Source organism: Pseudochaenichthys georgianus, chromosome 22 (genome assembly GCF_902827115.2).
Source record: "Pseudochaenichthys georgianus chromosome 22, fPseGeo1.2, whole genome shotgun sequence".
NCBI classification, from domain to species: domain Eukaryota; kingdom Metazoa; phylum Chordata; class Actinopteri; order Perciformes; family Channichthyidae; genus Pseudochaenichthys; species Pseudochaenichthys georgianus.
In genome coordinates, this window is record NC_047524.1 from 20,189,691 (window position 1) to 20,202,310 (window position 12,620).

Below are 12,620 nucleotides of genomic sequence, written 5' to 3' on the forward strand. Positions count from 1 at the left end.
TTCAGCCGACGGCTAAGAAGCACATACGAACTGCGCATGCGTGTGTAATGTAGTAATGTATTCGTCATTCAAAAGAGGCAACAACCGGAAGACAGACTGCATGATAACCCGAGAGAAGAAGAACAGACTGTGTGATATAAATAAACAACAAATAGCGTGTGCGTTCCATTTTCACTCTACAACGAGAAGATCATGGGGCTTTCCCGAACCTGTGTCGAGAGCTGGAGTTAAATGAAATCTCAGATTTGCCTTCTTAATCGTTTGTTTGGGTCCCTCACTTCCGTCTCGCTTCTCATGCACTGATTCGCTAGCTGAACAGCCAATCAGAGTGGCCGACTGCCCACTGAAAAGGCGTCGGCCCGGCTGAAAAGACCAGACGGTGCGGCACACACCAATCTGAGTAGGGCGCGCCGACGCTCATCATCGGCCTGACGCCCACCGACGCCGATAGTCGGCCTTGTGTGTCCGTGCCTTAAAGTGATGTTTAAAACTCAGTTAATGGGGCTCATTCACTGGCGCTTCCACAAACAACCAACATAATTATTACATTCAAATGAAGTACATTATTCAAGTTTACATTAACTTTGGATAATAACACGGAGAAATTAGTGGAAGCGCTCTCTTTTCCTCTCTCCCTCTCCTGACAGCCTGTCAGTATCGTCTCATGCAGCTCACTGATCCAGTAATGAGTGACCAGACAGTGAAGAATACATATATTTATAACTAGTTTAGCTTGTTCCAGAGGTAGATCAAATAGCTAAGTGTGATAGGTCTAACTCTTAGTGTGTGTTTTGCTACGCTCACCGGTCCGTCACAGCGGGTGGGGCTGCAGGATTTCTGCTTCACACACGTTGCATATTACCGCTGTTACTGTCTTTTTCGGACACCTTAAAATACTGCCAGACTGGTGAAGCCATTTTGGCGAGCTTGTTTTGCCGCGCACAGAGAAAAGTGTCATGTATCGGCATTTATAGAGCGCACCGATCGATCGTTGATAAATATCAACCATGATATTGTCAGACATTCTCAGACACTCCGCTGCTCCTCCGTGCAGAGTCTGCAGCGGTTCCGCCAAACCCCCCGACCCGTCCTGTAACACGGAGCCCGTTTCCTAAACCATGCTAAATGTATGTGTGTGTGCATGAAGCTTAGTTATGATCGGTCATAATAACACATAATTTGGTGATGATTCAATCGTTTACAGTGAAATGTACAGCATACTTTTGGCCATAATCGCGCAGCCCTACAAATGAACTGAGATTTCCACATAAATGTTCTTTAGCAAGTGTGCAGAGCAATTTAGATTTAAAATAGCAATTTGAAGGATGGATATTTGTAAAAAAAAAAAATGGTGTGTAGATTAATAATTTAAGATTTCATTTGAATGTATTTGTAGTACTTACTACTTTCTATTTTTATTGTGTCATTTGGTGGCATCAATGTGTGCATTTGATACAGATAATGGAGCAGTTGCTTTAGGGCCTCATATACAGTATAGCCCTTAAGGTCTAATAATGAGATCCTCGACACCCCCCTCTCCACACAGAGCCGCCCCACATATCAAACCCCTGCCTATATTTAAATAGATTTGACCAATGATTATAAAATCGGCACATTCAACAATCTATTCACCGTTAGACATCGCTACATTATATGATCTTGGTAAGGTACATTCAAGTTCATTTGAATTCTCTAACAAAATATTTTTTTAATCTACAGGTGCTGAGTCAAACCAAGGAAGAGGGACTGAGATGACCATGTTTCAAGCTACATAAGTGACTGTCATAATAAGTAATACAAGTTTAAAGTTTGGTAAAAGATAAGACAACATAAGACTGGAGCAAATGCAATAGGCAGTTTATAACCATGTAAATTCCATTAACATCTCAAGTAAAGAAAAATCAGCATGAGCACTGATGGTGTCCGCATAGAAATGCTGGCCCTTTCTTTTTGCATAGAGTTTTCTTATGAGGAGGTATATGCTTGTTGTAATGAACCACAATTACAAGCGGGCACCATTCATTTATCCACAACACTGTCCTGCAAATAGTTAACAATAGGAAAAACCTAGCGGTTAACATATTAAGAAGTTATATAATATAACATGCTTACATGCTTTACACACTTGGGCTTATGCAGCAACCTGTTACCATGGATGAATTCTGGGTTTAAGCTCAACAAATATAAATTAATCTCTGAATCTCTGTTGGCAATCGCACTGACTATTTCTTTCTGTTTGATGGAGTATGCTAGAATGTCAAAAATTAACAAAAGAAACACTAACATTTTAAGCCACTCATTAAAACTTTTCAACAGATTGAGCCACAAATAAGCACACTTTGAAAATGCCATAAATCAGGCTCGTGTTTATATAAGCGTTGATATCTTGTTGCAGTGTGCTTCTTATATTGAAAACCCACATGTTCTATTTGAATTGACAGAAATACATCTGACTGCCAATTTAGTCAACACCTTACTGCAGCCAGAGAGGAGAAATACGAAGGTTGTACAAATCAGTAGGATGTATGTTGGAATATTCTAAATGTTCCTGCTACAAAAAATGTTTAGCATACATTTTCTAAGATCATAAAATTACACATTTTTCTGCTCAACAGAATTGGACAGTCAGGGCTCTAAACAAACCTCAGTATGTTTACTCTGCACATTCTCCTAAGTGTTTTAGGTTGCCCCAGTTGATAGATCTTGCTCAAGGCAAAGGTGTGTAGAACTATTCTGAGAATGATGCAATGTTCCCAGACATCATGCAATAATAAGAATAACAAAGATGATATATATCTGGCCTAAACAAGCATATGTCTGCTGAATTCACTTGGTGAAAGGCAGGGGGGACAGGAAACGGAGCGGAAAGGATTGTAGGCATCAATAACAAGAACCAGCCTTTGGACAACAGTCCCAAATGTTGTATATTTTAAAGCTTTGTATCTAACCAGTGCTGTTGAACAGACATATGCACTAGGGCTGCACGATATTGAAAAAAACTGACATGGCGATTTCCCCCCCCCTGCGGTATATATTGCGTATTTTTTAACCTGTTAAGCCCCAAAGTCCCGGCGGGTACTTTACTTTTTTTTTCACGACACTGTGTCTCAGGGGATCTTAATATTGAAGAACCTATTAATGTGTTATACCAGATTAACGGAAATAATCTTAGCTAACTGACGATACAAACAATTTTTACCAAAACACAAGTCTCATAAGAAGCATCTAAATGTTGTGATGTCTGTGTTTGCTTCCCCTGTTGCGAGATCGGATCGCTTAGATACTATACTTAAATAATCAGTGGAGTCTCAGCTTTAATCGGATATATTGTATGTGCAGTTTCGATAAGTAATAAGGGTATCTTTATTTTGAATTCTGTGCTAAAGTGCGTTAGCATTTAAAAAAAAAAAAATGAATAAAACCGCACGTCCCTGCGGTGTGAATATCGCGCATGCGCATATCGCGGTTATCGCCATGACACGGTATATCGTTCAGCCCTAATATGCACAAACATATAAATAGGGATGGGTTCCGAGCCCCGGTATTAAATGGGCCCCGGGGATGAATTATTAAAGACCGTGGTACCGTTGAGCTCCGACGTTATTGGTCTTTTTATCGGTACTGAAGACATGTAAAAAATATAGGTCATATGTATTATTGCTACACAAACATTATATTGCAGTTTTAGTGTCGCCAACTCCGTTTCTAATATGCAAAAAGACTGCAAAATGCGTCTATGATTATTTTTAGTATTTTCAATCTTTCCAATCCAAACGAGAGATCTCTCTCCCGCCTGCTTGCGGGGGGGCAGGGCAGTTTACACACACGCAGCTGCTACATGCAGCAACACACACACGGAGGAGATGGCGGAGAGAAGCGCTCCAAGGTGTGGTTAAACTTTACCCGTCTCGATGTGGACAATGCTCGTTACCAAAAGTGCAATAAGAGTTTAGCATGTAAGGGCTGTAACACGAGCAATTTGTCTAAACATTTAGCAAAAGTGCTCCACATTCAGACGGAGGAATGCACAGTTTTCGACCGTCTTTCTAGTAGCTCTGTAGCCCCATCCACGAGTAACGTTTCCATGTCAGGTGTTATGTATGCTAGCAGCAACACACGGAGTTAACTCAATTATACAAACATGGGTTAATGATTAGAGGTAACCGAGTTATTTATTTTGTTAAAGTTTCAGCTATTCTGTTTACAGTTCTGTCATCACATTATTTAATACGATTTGTTAAAACATTGTTGTTTCTTTTGATGTGAAATATTATGTATTTAATTTAAATAAAAAGCAATGTTAGCTTTGTTCACAATTTGTTTAGTTAGTTTACCTTATTTTTTCTCTCCAAAAGAACCGATAAGAGTACCGTTAAAAGACCAGACCGATAAGCGGTATCGATAAAAGTAGTAGTACCGTTAAAACCTTAACGATACCCATTCCTACATATAAAAAGGCCTTTTCAATGCACACATTTCAACTGGTAAAAGCAGCTAATTGTGTAACTAATGTAAATGATGTTGCACTGAAGTGTCAAATGGAGCAGTGACAGTATTAGAGTGAGTCATTATGCACAATACCAGTTAGCCATTTTAATATGTACACCTGTGATTTTTCTACTGCGACATGTCCCAATGTCAATATTTCCTGAATGAGGTCAACCCCAAGCACCTGGTGACAAAGTTCTATCAGACTCAACTCTGCACAACGTCAAAGAGGAAGGACTTATACTTGGTTAACATGGGAGTCAGAAAGATGACAATAAAGGTGTCACTTGGAAGGACTGTGGTGCCTGATAAGGTGGTTATTTGCACTTTCCCTCTATTTATTCATTTACAGCAAGAGTCAATAAAAAGCATGTGATGGCTTTGACAGTTTTGCCAAACAAAGAAACGGATACCCCGAATTTCAGGGACAGCTGATGTCATAATACAGCTGCCAGCACTGTGTTGGCATAGTATAAACAATGATGACAACAGTGTTGAATCAATGATATCAGGAAACAAAACAGCAAATGAACTGAGGAAAGCAAGAGAAGACTTGTCTTCAGATGAAATCGAATCTTATTATAATCCTAAGGAAAGAAAAGGCCTCCAATTCAAATACTGTTTCTTTTTTCGGTTAAGCACATTAAGGCTCTGGCCGTTTTTTGATCGTTTATGGCAGGGGTGCCCAACCTTTTTTTAACCGAGAGCTACTTTTAAAGTTGCCAGTCTGCCGAGATCTACCAGTCCAAATAGAGAGGCGTAGCCATTACTGACAGCCTACTACCAGGTAAATACACACTTCTACTTGTATAAAACTGACCTTTGTACGATTAATACTTCATAAAATACTGCAGATCTTTTATCTTACCTCTTTCTAATCTACACACATACAAGTATTTAACTGAAGTTACACAACAGTGTTGTTGATACAGAGTTGGAGTTTATTCACACGTCACTACAGTGGGTAATGTTTTCAAGAAACATTGAACAGTGCTGCCACATGACACAGGAAAAAAAGAAAATACAATGAACCCTTTCTTTGCCATTATATACAAATAGTGTTGCTACAAAAGTATAAATTAGGCTTACTAATAAGACAACTCAGATCTGAAGCTACACAGGAATCTGCTGCCAAAGTGCAATAAAAAAGACAAAATGAATAGAATCAACCCCTTTAAAATAGGATGCAAGCAACACTAGTTTCTTAACCTGAATTGATAATAGACTATAATCAATTTAAGTTTGCATTCTTATACCATTTTGTACAATAATTATAATGAATAAGTTCAAACAAACTAAAACGTACAGCTGATTAATAACGGTATCTAACTTGAGTTTTTATTATATCAAAAACCTGTTGAAATGCTACTGTTATTTTTACTGTCCCCCAAAAGCGCGTCGGCAGCCTCCAGGAATGCTTCTTTCACAACTTCGCCGTCTTTGAAAGACTTCATGTGTTTCTCAAGAACGTGACTGACACGATAAGATGCTCTGGTAGCAGCCTTGCTGTTGTTGTTGGGCCTGGTGAAAATGGACTGCTGTGCATTTAGCTGTCCTTTCAGGCCCCTCCCCTTTTGGGAGCATAGGGCAGAATTAGGAGGGAATTCCGTCTCGTAGCGTTTGTGCACTGTTTTGAAATGCCGCTCCTAAATTACCGTTCTTTGATAAAGCCACGCTCGCATTGCAGATGAGACAGATGGACTTTGAATTGGAATAGATACAAAAATAATCATCCTCCCACTCGGAGTGAAAATTATATATTTTGGGCTTTTTTTGCTTCTACTCCTGTTGACACGGACAACGACACATGGGGGTCACGGCGGCCAATCACAACTCTTTAATGCGTGCAAGTACATTATTCTGGTACAGGAAGTTTATGTTATAGGACATTAATTTATATTTTTAGACACATCTCGCGATCGACTGGGAATCTCCCCTGGTCGATCGACTGGTTGGGCACCCCTGGTTTATGGCAACAAGCTAAACATTTACATAAAAAGGGATAAGGTTTATTGTAAATGTAACTATTTTGAGTTTAACGTAGAAGTGCTTTTAACAGTCGATATAAATTATAAAAATATTTCACTTATCCTAGATGAGCTTTCATACTTTAGTCACGGTTGTTTTCCTATCAAAGGTGGGGCCAGAGATAAGAAACGACAGATTGAAAGCGCAATACATTCTACTAAGTAAATCTTAATTGAAGGATAATAGTGGCATTTGACAAATGCACTTACTCGGGGTGGAATCACGTGTAAATCATGTATAAACCAAATCATCTGCATAACATTTCAGGAGGATCGTTTTTGAGATTGTTTTCATCACAGCCCTCCTCTTTCTGTTTGCAGAAAAGAGGGAAACAACTTACAACACAGTGGCAAGAAACTCAACGAGAGAAGATCATCTTTAGTTTAAAAGCAGTTGGGCAAGCAAGTTTGGTCCATTTGAGTTCTGAATGGAAGCCACGGTGCCCATGTTTAACTAATTGAGCTGATCAGGCAGGACGCATGGCCTGCTGCAGAGTTCCCGTTAGCCGGTATTTACTGGATTATGACCGGTAAAATATGCTGAAGACCGGCAAATCTAAATCTCTCCGGTCAAAGTGTCCGGTCAAAATAATTTCCGTTTAGCGCAATACCGCATCAGTTGCGCAACTTGCGCCACTTATGTGACAGACAAGAAGAGTATGTGACAGACAAGAATAGTCAATTCTAATGTCTAACACTTAATGTGGAGAAAGAGATGTCTTGTATGGGATGATTGTGCGTTGATCTGTTGGTAATGCCTCGGGGTTCCGGTGGGCATGTAAACAAATGCATAATGCTGCGCTATACTTTGTGGCCTCACCCAGTTGCATAGCGACGTTTATTGTTTAGGTGTCTTTTAATAAGCAGGTAGTCCTATCATTAGCTAGAACTAGCTGGATCTGATCGATATGGACATAAACGCGAGTGAAGTCTAATCTCACGGGAGAGAGCGATCAGCTGCTGCTGACGAGTCGACACGCAGCTCTGCATAATCACATGCAGCGGTGAGCGGACAAAACACACACTTCAGGTTAGAATATCACACGTAGCTATTTTAATGACCTCTCAAACTACCTAAACTAGATATATATATGTTTAGTTTTACTGTTGGGTCACTCTTTACTAGGGTTGGGTATCGTTTGAATTTCCACGATTCCGATTCTACTTTTCGATTCCGGTTCTCAATTCCGATTCTTTGAGGGGCAGGGTAAAAAAAATGATTACGTTCTTGTTGAGAAAAACAAGCATATCTGCCTTCTCAGGCATACCAGGAAGAAATGTTTGAACATTTTAAAGCAAAATGCTTCAATCTGGTGCACTTTAAGCAGAATTACTAGAGACTAGATCTAGGGGGTACAACTCTAAACATCCATATGAAAAATATCGGTTTACATTTGAATAATTAAATAAGTATGTGAACATAACCAATAATTTATTTATGCATATTATTTTATCTCCAGTTTAAAACGATATGTCTGGTTTACTGTCCTATAGTTTACATTGGAATGATTTCAAACCTGTTTTATCCCAATAATTATAAAGGAGTGCCTTGGAAATATGTGTTTACATAAATTGTGATCAAAACGTTTGAGACCCACTGAGATAACTTAGACTAAAGTGAACTATCTAAACACTCAAGAGTCCTTTACCTCACTGAGATGACGTTATCAGCCTCTCAGTCTGACTGGAGAGGACTCTCCCTCCACATCATTGTAGAAACATCTTCTTCTTCCGTTAGAGCAGCTAGCACCAGATGCTAATAACAACAGCGCCGGTTCCAGTGCACCCTCCCTTTCTCCCTCGCTCACTCGCATTTTTGGCTGTGAGCTGCGGGTGCCAGATAAGCCAACATCCCCCATTTTACCACTTGCAGCGCCCATCGTACAGGGCGAATGAAACGTGTAACCGGGGTGAAAAAGGGTGTTACATTTACTTAATTATGAATGTTGTTACATCAAGGCCGAAAATTAGGATGAGCACCAACGGTCAAAACATTTGTTTTCCCTCCCAGAGCTGTCAGCGCAGCGCCTCCCAGATCTGGCACCCTAGGCGAACATCTATAACGCCAGTGCAATGGGCCGGCCCTGGTCTCAGGTTACACTGTAGAAAGTGTAGGTACAACGCTACATTTCCCGCCTCGCCGCAGTCATGCAGTAGGCTACGGAGAGCGGCGAGAAACATTTCCTCAGGCATCGAAAAGCGGAACCAAAATTCACATTTCTAAATGATGCCGTTGGAATCGAAATGTTGGAACCGGTTCTCTGTACCCAACCCTACTCATTACTGATCCGCGAGCTGCATGATACTGACGGGCTGTCAGGAGAGGGAGAGCGCTCCGTGTAATATTCCCGTGTTATTGTAAATTACTGTACACTTTTGAATAATGTAGTTAATCTACTATTATTAGTTTGTTTAATATCGAATTATATCAATTTGTTTTAAAGCTCAATAAATAACAAAGAAGACCTTTGACCGGCACTTTTCAAATTTTGTCCGGAAGATTTAAACTTTAACGGACATGTTGACCGGCGAAAAAATATTCTAACGGGAACTCTGGCCTGCTCCAGACCAACGGGTATTGAAATTGTTTCATTTCAGAATCAATGTGTAATCTGATCAGTTGCTGTGATAGCACTATTAGAACAAAGGGATTTGTGAATTGCAGTTCACAAATTACAGTTACTGCTTATTATTCCCTGTTGCCCCATCACATTAACTATTATTATTTCACCAACGCAAAATGGATGGAACTGTCAAGAATTTGTAATCATGTCACCAAACATTACAGGATGTAATTAGGGAAAGTAATGCTTTAAATATATATTATTAATATATACAAGAACAAAACTAAAGTATTCTGTTAGCGTGTCACTAAGGTGTGCCAGTGGAGCAGGGTACAAAATAAGCCACTTGCCAAATGCTGGTAAAATATTAAAGTGGCATGTAGATTTGCTTTGCAAGAGCATCATCTATTGAGTACATTGGAACCTACACTATGTTTTTTGGCAGGTGAAGAAAGCGTTTATTTCACGGTGCAGTGAAATTAATAGGAACAAAATTTGCTCTACGATATGCTTTAATTGAATGTAATAATGTAAATTGTGTCTTGAATACTAAAATCTTGTCAGCAGATTTGACATGTTCCTTGTACTCTCACAACATATACTATGTGTGTGCCAGTATGAAAAACACAGCCACACTATGTGTAAGTGTACACAAGACATGAGTCACTGCTCCCCTGTCAAAACAAACAGTCAGTGTTTATGCAGCGTGTCACACACAACTCTAAGGGAACTAAATTACCGTGTCAACAAATACGGTAATGTATTAATGTGACACTCACAGAGGTTCACTATCCAATGAGTACCAACTCTCAAAGATTCAACACAAAGTGGGTTTTATGAAGACCCAAAAATATCTATGTGCAAACTGTGTGTTTACTATGAAAGCAGCACTTTAAAGAATTTGGATCATATCCAAAAGCCAACATGTTAAATCACCGATGGCAACATGTGTCTTTGCATCCTCACAACTCCTGAATATAAATCCATGAGGATGCAGCATGAAAAAAGGAAATGTTCTGATTTGACTATCAAAGATAAATATGCAGTAATTACACCACAAACTGTACGCTACCACAAATCATTGTCTGACGTCATCAGACAATTCAAAATGAACTATATTGAACCTTCAACTTCCAACAAAATCAGAAGAGCAAAGCCAGCTTTGACCAATGCATTATAAGAATATGCAACAGCAAAATCCCCACTCTTTGGGGTGTGTGGGAGCAAGATTACGTTTTTTAATGATTTAAAAATCTTCCATCTTCCTTTTGAAACAACCCATACTCCTACCTAAGCTGGTTAGGGATTCTCTTATCTCTTTGTAACTCTCTCCACCCCATCCTCCTGCTTCACTTTCAGTGCTTTGGGGGAGCTGGGAGAGCTGCTGAGGGAAGGGGAAACGGGTGTTATTCACATCAAAATAAAGCACAGCAGTTCCTTTAGAGTACAAAACAGGACAAGAAAACACACTGTCAGGAGATTCATTGTTAAAGACTGGATTCCTGGACTCGCTGTCAGGCTTTGCAATCCTCAAATAATTCAGATGTTATAATAATAAAAGAATATAGAATAATATTTTCATTCTTTGCCTGCATCCATTAAAATTCTCTTAGAGCACTTTTATAATTCAGGATGATTTTTAGCAGCTTTTTCTCTGAGAGGACCCGGTTTCAGGAAACCAAGAAGGCTTAGGACACGAATTACAGAAAGTGTCTTTCTGGCAACGAGAAATCTTAATATAACGAGAAATCTCGACTATTATCTATTAAATTAAAAGTTATACGGAAACAGATTTCCATGAAGATTGCTAGTATTATTATACTCTTTTTATATATCAGAAGATCTAGCAGATTGGGCCTCCATAAAATAATCTTGAATATGTATTTAAACAAACCCTAGTAACATCAATGCCAAAGAACCACCGTGGCAGACAAAATGCACTAACAGGTTTCTGCCTAGAGATGATGACGTTATAGGTCGAAAGTTATGATGTGTTTAAATTCAGCCATTGCCAATGATTGATGCTTTTAGGATGCTTTACTGCAGCTGTTTTACCACGGTCACATGACGGCTCACTTTCACTCGATTTAAAATGCGCAACCACAGTCCCAAGGGTCTTTTAAAAGTCCAGTTTCTCCTGTTTGCCAAGTGTAACTACAGGGTTGTGTATATTGCAGTGCTACCAAACACAGGTGACTACACAGCAGCACTGTGACTGAGTGTTTTCAGTTTAAAGACTTGCAGAAGACGCAAAACCATAGTAAAATACTTGCATATTAACCGCTACTGGTAATACCGTTTACCTAAAATGTTTAACCCATCCATAGTACCATTCACACCTAAAAGTAATTCCACGGTTGTTTTTATCTATGTAGATAGAAGAGGATTAGTATAAATTTACAAGGGCTTAGGATTTACAATCTCTGCATTTCTTACAATTCAAAATGATAATATCTGTTATGAAAAGGGTCTGCTGCTATAACTAAAGCAAAACATGTGTTTGCTTTTGTATAGACAGAAAATACAAAGATGTTTTACTTATGTTCGATTTTTTTTTTACCACTGACTGAAAGTTAAAATGTCCTTTATTGCATAGTCTAACTTTACTTTTGTTACAACAGTAAAGCTTATAATGATTCTTTTGAGGGCTTGAGACCCTCTCAACACCAGTGTGGTCTGTGAATATGTCCATCTGGCCGAGTGTTCAGGGTGATCCGAGTCTTCAACTACATCACGATTCCTAGATAATGTATTTTTTTTTTTTTTTAAATAAAACCCTGCATGTTGTGAGGCGAGATAGAAACCAAATCTCAAACTGATCATATGTGTCTGTAAGTTTACTGTGGTACCATATGCAGACAATAGGGAAAACTATGAATCCTGTACGCCTTTTCATTAGTGGCTTTAGAGAGCGAAAACTCAAATATGTAACATCACAAAATATGCCAGCATTTTTGTTACACACTACATACCTAATGTACTGGATAGTGCATTGTGTTACATTTGACATAATGTACAATATATGAAGTGAAAAGGAGACTGTCGCATTCTGGTATAGCAGTCAGAATTTTCAATACTAAAAAACACAATAAAAAAAGTGCCAAAACCCATAAATTAGAGACTTCGAGATACTTATTGTTGACACCTTTGATATTTTTATCCTTAACTAGTCACACCATAGTTATTTTGGAGTCCCACTGGATCTAGTTGCAGACAATTAAATACTCTTACAAACCCTTTACCGTCTTGTACAAGACTGCATAATATAAGGGTTGTCGACGAACCAGTATTCACAGGGGTAAGTGGGATGTCTAAAACCAAGAACTAGGTAGTTTGGAGGAGTTTACAGGCTTTTTTTCTGTTAATTTTATTGTTGTTGTGATTAATATGAGTCTAGAATATACATGTTCCTCTTTGTTTACATGTTAGATTCATTTAAGAATGTGTTATAGAACCTAGATGTTGTTGGAATTATGTTTAAATATATTTAGTATTAATCAGACGACATGTGATTAGGCAGTTTGTGGCTTAAACAGATGTT

At 38.9% G+C, this 12,620-nt stretch overlaps 1 protein-coding gene across 1 annotated transcript in view; it reads right to left on the reverse strand.

Moving 5' to 3' along the window:
• Positions 1-12,620, reverse strand: part of tiam2a (TIAM Rac1 associated GEF 2a) — a 123,971-nt gene that overhangs the window by 109,959 nt on the left and 1,392 nt on the right. The window lies entirely within an intron of this gene.